This window comes from Amaranthus tricolor, chromosome 11, assembly GCF_026212465.1.
Source record: "Amaranthus tricolor cultivar Red isolate AtriRed21 chromosome 11, ASM2621246v1, whole genome shotgun sequence".
Taxonomy (NCBI): Eukaryota; Viridiplantae; Streptophyta; class Magnoliopsida; order Caryophyllales; family Amaranthaceae; genus Amaranthus; species Amaranthus tricolor.
The window spans coordinates 14,003,900-14,016,079 of record NC_080057.1 but is presented as its reverse complement, the minus strand read 5'-3'; positions in this window follow the sequence as shown (position 1 = coordinate 14,016,079).

The following is a 12,180-nucleotide window of genomic DNA, read 5'->3' as shown; positions in this document are numbered from 1 at the left end:
AAATAGATAAAAAGGTGCGGTAAGAAGCAACTAGACACTAGGACAAGAATGTCAACTAAAGAGACTATTAGTAGTCTAAAACATAAATATGTCGTCTCCAACTCTTCCTATCCCCAATTAGGTCCTTAATTAGGTGCAGCTCCTTCAACTCGTTCTTAATATGCTCAACTCACATCTTTTTAGGTCTTCCTTGATTCCTCTTATCCTTCACTATGATTCTTTCTATCCTTCTGACGAGAGAGTCAATTGTATTTTTTGTACATGTTCGAACCATCTTAACCTATTTTCACTCATCTTAGCAGCTAGTAGGGCAAGTCCTATTTTTACCACATTGTTTCCATCATTTGTTTGTGGATCTTCTTAACGATCCAATACTCTGACTTATACAACAATGGTGGCCTAATGGCAAGCTTGTAGAATTTACGTCTGACCTATTGCCATCCTGATCTAGTTTGATTGAGTGAAGTGTAGTCAATCAAACATGCATTTTTGTGAAAGTTTCTGTTTGGCTTTAAAACATTATACTTGATTGAGCACTTTGCTAGCTCGATTAAGCGGCCTTGAAATGTGCTACTTTGTTATGCTTGTTTTGGCCAACGCACATGTTACTTGAATCGTGATAATTTCTAGTTGAGTGGGAGTTATGATTCATACACTACAAAGTATAAATAAATATGTTGTATGGTAAATGTTTTCCTGATATCATTACTTTCTATCATAAACTCTATCACAAGTTTTCGCAAACTCTTGTATGATTTCATATTCTTTGAGTCTTGTTTATTTTATAGCATTTCTTTGTACTGACGGCATGGTTATTAGAATTTTAATTTTAATATACGATTCTATAATCCTACGATCCAAAATCAAGCTGTCAATCTGAATCGTAGGCGGGATCTTAATGTTGGAAGAATTATGTGACTCTTCTTAAGTCAAGAATCTAGGTGGTAGAATTATAAAGCGATTCTACAATCCTCCAATCTAATGATTCGATGCTATAAGGATTGTTTCAGTCGTAAAAAATTTTCATATAATCCAAAATTCACTTATGTATGAATATATACATCTAATAGTAATTACAGGGAAATTCCACGTGGAAACCCAATCCTCGAGGTTTTGGGTTTTCCACGTGGTAATCAAAATTTTTAAAAAATCTACGCGGTAACCCTGAGGTTTACCAAATTGCTACACGTGACCTTTTTGCACATAAGTTTGTTATACGCCTATTTATACGACTCTCCATTTCAATTGCCATCAGTTTTCAATCTTTCCTCCCAAAACATAAACCCTTACTCTACCATCTTTGGATTTGGGAGAAAATTATGTTTTGGATGAAAGATGATAGAGTAAAGGTTTATGTTTTGGGGCAGAAGGGTTGAAACTGATGACATTTGAAATGGAGAGTCGCATAAATAGGCGTACAACAAACTTAAAGCTTCGAAATTAACGTTTGCTAACGTTTAATGTGCAAAAAGGTCATGATGGAACAATTTGGTAAATCTCAGGGTTACTGTATGGATTTTTTAAAACTTTTGGTTACCACATGGAAAACCCAAAATTTCAGGGTTACCACGTGGAATTTCCCATAATTATATCTATACGACTATAAAATTCAAGTTTTTCTAGATTTGCATTTTAAAAATGATTCTTAGAAGTATTCATTCAAAACTTAATAGATGTAGTTAAATAGGTTTTTAACTGTAAAATTTTTAAAAATACAATTATAACCGATCGGCATTTATCCAAAGTATATTAATACATATTTGTAGTATCACGCGATCTTACGATCAAATACTTCCGATTTGATCCTACCTATTCAACAATCCTAGGTAAAATTTTGATTCTAACATCCTTGATTGAGGGTGTTGTTATCGTTATAGATAGTTATAGCTCGAAGTGTATTTCTTGTTCATTCACCTAAGAATCATATTGGAGAGAAATTAAAACTTAAAAAAATGTAGCACATTCATCCAAATCAACTTTCTGAAGATGATTGAGTCCATCAAAATCTTTCAATTATATTATTTGTCGCTATCAATTAAACTTATTCTTCAAAAATTGATGAAGATGGAAGATTGAGTTGTTCATTACGTTATTGTAATTGCATAATATTGTAATATTTGTAATTTTACATTTATATTCAATAATCTTGAGTGTTATCATCATTACAGGAAGTGATACGTATTATTTTTTTCTACCAATGGAAGTATTTTGACTTCACTTATCTAATCAATTTGATGTAAATTCCATAATTGAGAGTCTCTAATGCCAAGACCTCCGACACTTTTCTTATCACAAATAATCCTCCAGGCAACTAAAGGAGATTTTTTAAGGTTTGCACAACCAGTTCAAAGGAAAGCTCTACAAACACTACATATCTTATTAAACAGCAAAATGGATCTTGTTCTATCCTTGATCATAGATTTCTCTATGAAAAATACGAATCAGAATTGGAAGAAGGGGAAGGAGCCCTCGATCCGCAATAGATAGAGGAAGAGGAAGGCTAAAGCCCGGGGCGCGCTGGACTTCCTTCCTTCTAAAAAGAATTCGAGGGCGTGGTAAAATCAAAGTTGAAAAGCCAGACCGCCATGAGCCCTTACCTTACCCGATGCGATGACTTTAAAGCGATAAAAAGAGAAACTCGCTGGTATTATTATTCTTTGAGTTCACGAAAGAAAGCCTTGCAACTGCGCTAATAAGCTAACCGAAGTTAATCAAGTTCTCTTAGCTCTTCTCCTCGGGAATGAGCTATCATATCGAAAGCTCTAATTCCACTCTACCTGATCCGATGCAAGAAGATCAGCTCTTTCTCTGGCTCCTTTACTTGAAACCTTTGAATTGAGTCAGTCAAAGAGTTTTCAACTCTTTACCTTTTATTTGACCGATTCTTAAATTTCGCCATCATTTTCATTTTATCGCCATCCCCCTAAGGAAATTACGAATTTGCCCCTGGATTTTCAAAAAATTAAGATTTTGTCACTGAACTTAAAATTTCCTACATATACCACAATCTCACTAAAATTTTTCTTACCACACTTAAAAACCAACTTACAAAAGCAAATTGTTGGAGAAAAAACTAAGTTCAATCCGCAAACAATTAATCGAGTTAATTTTTTTTCGAATGTAATTAATTTAAATTTACAAACGGAAAAAAAAAATTTAAATTGAATCGCCTAGATCTGGGCGATTCAATTTAAATTTTTATTTTTATTTTTTATTTTTTTCGTTTGTTTTTGAATAATTATTATAATTTTTAATTATATTATTATTGTTATTATTATTATTTTTATTACTGTTATTATTATTAATATTATTATTATTGTTATTATTGTTGTGATTGTTATTATTTTTATATTAAATATATATTTATGTTTTGATTTTTAATTTATTAATGTAAATATGTTTGTTATAATAATTATTATTATTTTTATTTTTAATAACTTTTTTATATTATTTTTATTATTATTGTTATTATTGTTGTTTTTTTTCGAATCTAAATTATTTAAATTTTTAAAAAAAAAAAAATTAAAATGAATCGCCCAGATCTGGGCGATTCATTTTATTTATTTATTTATTTTTTTCGTTTCTTTTTGATGATAATAATTATTATTTTTAATTTTATTATTTTTGTTATTATTATTATTATTATTATTATTATTATTATTATTATTATTATTATTATTATTATTATTATTATTATTATTATTATTATTATTACTGTTATTGTTATTAATTTTTTTTTATTATTTTTGTGATTGTTATTATTTTTATTATTAAATTATTATTTTTCTTTTAATTATTAATTTATTATTTTAAATATGTTTGTTATAATTAATATTATTATTATTAATAATAAACTTTGTATGTTGTGTTGAAAATTATTTTTATTATTGGTGTTGTTTGGTTTTTTTTTCTTTTTTTTTTTCCATTTTTTTATTTTTTTAAATAATAATAATAACAATAATAATAATAATAATAATAATAATAATAATAATAATAATAATAATAATAATAATAATAATAAAAATAATAATAATAATAATAATAATAATAATAATAATAATAATAATAATAATAATAATAATAATAATAATAATAATAATTATTATTATTATTATTATTATTATTATTATTATTATTATTATTATTATTATTATTATTATTATTACTACTGTTATTCTTATTATTTTTACTATTATATTATTATTATAGTGGTTGTTATTATTATTATTGTTATTATATTATCCTTTAATTTTATTTTTAATTTTTTTTTTGTTATTAGTGTTATGATTATTGTTACTATTTGTGTTATTATTGTTATGATTATTATTAATGTTATTATTTTTGTTAATGTTGTTATTATTTTTATGATTATTGTCAATTTAGAAAATTAATATTGTTTTTTGTTCATGTGGTTAATGTAACGTAATGTTTGATTATGTTCATTTGTTATTAATATTTAATGAAATTGTCAAAAATTGTAGTAAATGGCTGGTAATCAAGGAAAAGGAAAGAGTTTTTTTAGACAATTGTTGAGAGGTAATAGTTCTAGACCTACCTTACTCAGAAGGGACCCGCATGAGAGGGGGGTAACGGGTTCTGCTAGGAGGGCTAGGCAGGAAGAGGCTGCCAGACACAGTATTGCCCAAAGGTCGAGTGCGCTAGACGTAGTCCGAACCCCTCTTGATGACCAGTCTAGCAGCATCCAGAGTAGTTGGGGGGTTTCTAGTGATGATGATAATGATGCTGATGATGTTCGATACGAAGCTCCTGATTCTCGGCCATTGAACTGGACTGTTGTTCGGGGGCCCGACGGGAAATTCGCACGTGGCGGCCCTAGTTTTCTGCTGCATCCGAGCACACAGGACGTAGTTTCGTCGATAATGAGCCGCCACGGGAGAGCAGGCCCTCACAATCCGCTAACACGGACTGGTTAGTCACATCGCCCTAGCCCGGGGGGCTGACAGATACGCGACTGATCCCTAGTTATGGCGGGCACATAGCTAAACTTATTTTCGACGGCTCCGAGCGTACGCCTCCGATTCTGGATTGCCGTATTAGGAAGAGGCCAGTGGAGTCCATCATCCAACTGAGGGATATGTCCGATGTGCTAAACAAAGTTCTACCTGCTACTTCCCTCGGCCGACTACCGGACATCATACACTAGCACATCGACTGTGCTTTGATATCGGCGTTCGTGGAGAGGTGGCAGCCGGATACGAACACCTTCCACATGCCATGGAGGGAAATGACAATTATGTTGGACGACGTGCAATGCATACTGGGCATTTCTATTAAAAAATTCTCTGCCGGCTGAGCCTTCTGAAGCGGAGTGGCAGGTCGGTATCACCAATCTGTTCGGGGAGCCTATGTCTGAGCTTCGGCGTAGAGGTGCATTCACCTGCGGCTGCGTGAATGTTGCTGATCTTATGCAGCTGTGTCATAGGTCCCAGGCCATGGATACCCAGACGACAGCGTACTACATGGCTATCGTCGGCTCTACCTTGCTGGCGGATAAGACCAGAATTGGCATGCGACCTCACCCGATACTTGCTGTGAACGTCAATCAGCAGGAGGTGGCCTGGGGTGCGGTGAACTTGGCCTACTTGTATAGGCAGCTCGGAATGGCATCTAGGGTTGGTTGCAAGACCATTGCGGGCTGCCTCACATTGCTCCAGACATGGATCTATGAGTACTTTCCTGCTTTCCGCCCTCATCCTCGCCGAGAAGATGTGCCAAACATGACTAGGGCGGAGATGTGGTCAACGAAGAAACCATGTCGTGAGGTGACAGGCTGAGGCACTGCCGCAGGGTTCTTGACTCAATTACGGAGACTCAGGTATTGTACATTACATGACATTTTGTTATACATGCGTTTTTAATTTTACATTATTCTTATTTGTTAACTTGGCCTACATGCAGGTGGACTGGACTCCGTACAATTCTGCTCCTAGTGCGTTGCTGAATGAGCACCGACATACCACCATCATCGGGTGTATCATTGTTACATTTGGGAAATTAATAATTAAGACGAGTGAGTTAAAGAGAATTGTAAGTACGAGAATGACCTTATATATATATATATACTTAATATAAAAATATTCCAAACTTAATTTCTTTTCTCTTTTACTTCTTTTATTTAAAAAAAATAAATTGGTTTTCCTGATTTCTTTTCTACACAAAACCCCAAAACAATAATGTCTTCCCCAATTCCTTATTCAATTGGAAACAACAAGCAACTTCCCTTCTTTTTGTTCTTCTTCTGATTTTCGAAAACACAAGTGGGAATTCCTTCATTTTTGGTCTTTGATTGTCAAAAGTGCCATAGCTTGGTTCTTGTATTATTTTGGCTTGAAGCACAAACAAAAATCAGCATCAAGAAGCACCATTCCAATTCTTGTTCCATCATCCGATTTTTCGAAGTTCCAAGCACCAAAACTTTTCTTGAACACCTTCGAACCAACAACTAGAACAACAATGGCCGTTGTCTTCTTTGTCTTCGACCTTTGAAGGAAGCCACAGCCCTAACACCATTTCGTTCATCTAATTTCGAAACAACAATGTCCTTATTCATCTAATTTCGAAACAACAATGTCCTTATTCATCTAATTTCGCTCCTTGTTTTTCTCTCTGCAAATCTAAATGCCCTTTCAATTTCTAAGTTTCGAAACCCAAAGCAGCCGACTACTTCCTTCTCTTGATGAATCTCATCTCCTACCTTTGATGCTTTAAACAATCCTCTTCCCCATTTTAGTTTTGATTTTCGAAATCCACCATTGAACCACCTCTGCAAGATTCTTGTTCCTCAAATAGGACACATCAGGGTAAAGCAAACACTACTCATCTTCTACCTCGAATTTTCGCAAGAGACACAACAAGTCTTCCCTCCAAGCCTTCGATGGCGAAAAAGGAGCAGGTATAATTCTTTTCTGTGTTCTTTCTTTTCTTGCTTGGGATTTTCGAAGAACAAGGCTCCTCCTATTCTCTCCTTTGATTTTCGAGCAATAGCCATGTCTGTATCTTCTATGGCCGAATGTTTATAGCCATACCGTAGCTATATTACATTGTTTTGGTTTCTATTATCTTATTTATTTTGTTTTGTATTGATTATTGCTAGATTCTTGGAGTATTGTGGATTGTAAGTTAGAGTACCTATCTTTGAGGCAAATGAAAATCTCTATTTGAGAATAAAGATGGTAGATTCAATTTGAAGAGATAGGATACATGACATTGAGATATGAGTTTTTGTTGAAAAATGTGGTATATTGGTGAAATATTAAGTATTTTGATGTTCATGATTAAATTAGGAGCTTCTTGTGAAAATCATTAATGGTGGGATAAATATTGGTTGTGTTGTTGAATAGTTTGATATTCTTGAAGGGATTATCAGATTCTTTGAGGATTTTTGAGGGTTGGTTTTGAATGTACACGTTAAGTTTAATTAAAAATTATAAATAATGCTGAAGGTGAGTAATCTTTACAAAATATGTAAACAAGTTAGAGAGCGATTATAATATTTTGATGACATGTAGAGTGTTTAAGCTTGGAGTGCACAATCCTTGTATGATTAGAAATGTTAGAATATAATCCATGAGTAAGTTATGGTCTTAGGAGGAGATGCAATGAGCTATACGAACCCAGTTTGTAGTATCGAACGCTTTGTTCTGATGTTATGTTTGTTATGCTTCAGGAGGCGACGTCATCGAGGAACCTTTCTAGTTGATAGTTGCGAATCGATCACGGCTCTTTGAAGCGTCTTGTTGGTGAGCAGTAATAGTCCCTTAAAGGGTCTGGCCAAAATACTTTTTGATGTAAAACAGTTTTGTCAAAGTTCTTTTGAATTGGAAATTGTTAACACAAATGTTGTTGTGAATGTTTATGCTGATATTATGATATGGTCAATGGATCTGGCTTGCGAGCTGGTCATTGACGGAGTTGCGGAACATTGTTCCCTGCTCCCTGTTTTGAAGCGAATTGTCATTGAGATATTGACTAGCTTCACCCGATAGTGACATAGCCTTACAGCTATGGATGTTCCTCTCAACTAGACTCCCTGTGCGCACATAGATCTAGGGAACTGATGTTGCTTTTAAACCTATAATTTGAATTACTGTATTTGTTGTTTTGGATTGTTACTTCTCATTCTGTTTAATCTGACCCTCTATTGTTTCCATCTTTTAGTTTGATTACAGATCGAAACCGGTCGGGAACAATGGGTTAGCGGTGATTGAATAGCATTCCAAGGTTGTATTTTGAGCTGATCACGTGGGAATTTGTAGTTTTGTATTAGGATTTTGGATAAATGTATATTAGATTTGGTTGTGTTGGTTATAATGGACTTGTAGGGAATTGTATGATTATCTTGTGTTTTAGTTAGATATTGATTTTGGGATTTAGCTGAGTTAGTCACGTTGAAGAGCTTATGATCCCTTTGCTCGAGTTTTTGAAATGTGACGAACCCAGTAATGATCCTATTTACTCAGTCAACGGTAAGTCGTGTTGTTACAATCATGTGCTTTGATATCGTCGAGGTGTATTTGCCGGAGCGGACATTGCGACAGATCGGGTACATGCAGGCTATTCCCCCCGCTCCTATGAGACCAGCCAAGGCTCTCCGACCGGCACACGGTACCTACTCTGTGACCTTTGCTTCTTCTGCTGTTTATTTGGAGGCATGGAGTCGGTTCCCCTTTAGTGCCCGCCTTGTTGAGCAGGGACTTTGTTAGGCATCTGTTCCGTTAGAGGCTGAACCTACTTACGTGAGTTTTGAAAATATACTTGTTTTATGCTATGTCTTTGTGTTTTTTTGATGTTGTTTTAGATCTTGTTAACTCCTTTTTTTCCTTTTGTTTTTTCAGTTCCTCAATGAATGGCCCAGTCGATTCGCTCCAGTGGCTAGACTACCTCCTTTGCTCGCGGATATGAACCCCCGTCAACGACATGCGTTAGAAATATACCTTAATGATTGTGGAGATTTATTTGCCGAATGGCAAATTTTTAAAGGGCATGGCCCTTCATAATCTGTACTTAAACTATTTTACATTAATGATTGTATTTATTTTCGTCGACGCTATTTACATCACATTTAATTCATGATTACATCGTTACTATACACAATGAATGTCTTCTATATTTTCTATAACAACCACTATACACAGTAGTATAACTATGGAGTATATACAAATTGAATCTCGTGTATCGTTTCTATAATACAAGTAAATAATGATTTATACAACACGTAAGACTATGGAGTATCTAAATTTAGACTATGGAGTATCTAAATTTACAACATTGTCAGCGGTGTTATTACTTGGTCGTGGTCGTGGCCAGCGTAGATTATTCCAGAGCATAATCCTCGTAGTGAAATGTGTGTCAATATGTCTGGTGAAATTGTCAACTGCTTCTCTCCAACGTTGATGGATGGGCGGCAGTGGGGCTGAATCGTCGTTCATTAAAAGTTGAACAAAATGATTTCCATTCACCCAACATATATGTATAACTTTATTTACACTATGCACGCCCGGTGCTTTCCTTAACGGAAGAACCAAACAGTTGTACATTGGGTCACCGTTACTAGAACCATAATAAGCAATGCCAATGTTTAGAAACGTTGCTGCAGAGTACAAAGCCATCGGTGCATCCATCCAGTGAATAAAAGGAGCAGGTCCATTGCCGTGTGAACCTATTCTGAATATAGCCTCGTCTAACGACTCCTGGGATAGATACAAACTTAGGTATTGCTCTCCGTTCATTTGCATTTCCATACACATAGCATGTCTTAAAAGAGGCCATGCATAACAAATGTCGCACATCTACATTAAACAAAACATTGTACGTAATTAAGACATATTCAATAAATAGAACGACATTAATTAATCAACAAAACCTTTTTACTTGGGAAGACGTCACTAATAGCTGCAGATAAACCTTCGTCTCGATCGGTTACAATGACGCTAGGAGTTTGAGCAGTGCTGAAAATATCTCCCAATCCCTGCAAAACCCACGAATACGACACAGCCGCCTCATCTCGCATCAAACAAAACGCAACCAAGAAGTTTTGATTGGATGGCGTCATTGAGATCACTTCGCATCACACAGTGTTGAAGGGAAGTCCTACCCTCCATCTCTTCTCTCCGTATTGATTGCCTAATATTACATATCTGATTCATACTAGCATAAAAACCAGAAAAATTATCTCTAATAGAATTCATAATAAAGGCCGGTTGCATTCCGGTTGCACTAAGCTGTCGTATGTGCTCCCGAATATCTACATTGATCCTATTCGCCCTTACATGACCATCTCTGTACACTAAGAACGAGTGGTTATGTTTTCCTTTTTCACCAGGACACACCCTTACCGTCCAAGGTCTTTCTCCTGGTTTACGACTACTTCCTACAATCAAAAATTTACACCCGCAACTTCTACTTTTAGAACCAGGTCGAGCAGTATTATCTAGATTATGTACATCACCCCTAATATTACCATAGCGGTGACATCTTAAATAGACACTAACTCTAGAACGTCCTTCTTTCTTTTTATAAGAAGCACGTGTAAATTGAAAACCAATTGTTATTGCTATCGCATCGGCCCAACTATGTAACTCATCTACGGAAATAAATTCCCTATCCGTAACAAAGCTACCGGAGTAGTCTACGTTGTCTCCAAAGTTTTCAAACTCCTGCAAATTTGAAATAAAAATAATATAAATTAATTACATTAATGACGAAAATATAAATAATAATTATAACAAAAATTAATAAAAATACTAATACTAAAAAAAGAATTAATAATAATAATAATAATAATAATAATAATAATAAAAATAATAATAATAATAATAATAATAATAATAATAATAATAATAATAATAATAATAATAATGACAACAACAACAACAATAATAATAATAATAATAATAATAATAATAATAATAATAATAATAATAATAATAATAATAAAATTACGAAAAGTAAAATTAATAATGACGACAACAACAACAACAGCAATAATAATAATAATAATAATAATAATAATAATAATAATAATAATAATAATAATAAATTACGTAAATAAATAAATAAATAATTTAAATCGCACAAAACAGTTTTGTGCGATTTAATTTTTATTTTTTAAAAAAATTTCCAACGATTCAAATCAAAAAATTTACGTACCGCATCCGATTTATTGTCGCTTTCGTTAGCCATAGTTAACCGATTACGAGTAACAGCTTGTTTAAGAGTTTTTAGAGAGATTGTACCGTGTTTGAATTCGTACTTCATATGCGTCTCAGAATTCAATATATATAGACAAATCTTCCGGATTAAAGTGTTAATAGTGTTATTAAGTGTGATTTACATTTATTAATTAAGTTTTAAGTCCAGTGGCAATTTTGTAATTTTTTAAACTTCAGGGGCAAATACGTAATTTCGAGGAAGGGGTGGCGATAAAATGAAAAGAGGTGGCGAAATTTAGTAACTTCCATTTCCCCAAATATGTAATAATAAGAAGTTGTACTAAAATGAAATATTAAATAGTTCTTAGTACATTTCTGTCATAAAGTATTCAAAAATCATCACAAGATGAAAAATCATATAAGTGAACCTCAGAGAATACTTCAAAATACTTCAAATAATAAATATTGGGCTAAAGACTACGACAAAGAAAATATATAATTTCAACTTAGTGTGATACCACGTATTTAACTTTAAAAAGAATTGATAGACTACTCATATTAACAAGGTCCATCTTCTTTTTTTGGGAGCTAATTTGCTAAGAACACCACAATTAAGCATGCTTGGTGGGGAGCAATCTTAAGATGGGTGACCTCTTGGAAAGTTTCCTGAGTGCGCACGAGTGAGGCTAAAGTGCGCAGTAAGGACTTGTGTTGGTTTGTGGGCCGGGGCCAATCTACAGTCTCCATTGATAGCCACCGGAGGTGCAATGGACCGAGGTGTTATAAATGGTATCAGAAAAACCTTGCGACCGTAACTGATCATGTATTCAGTGCACCTAGTGGTTAGAAGGGAAAAAGATCCTCAAACTACGGTCTAACAAGGACGTTGTAATCCTAAGTCAGGGTGAGTGTGACACTCCAGATTTTTCTTTAAAAAAGGATTGATAGACCACTCATATTAATAAGGAGCATATTCTTTTCATGGATGCCAATTTGCTAAGAACTCCAC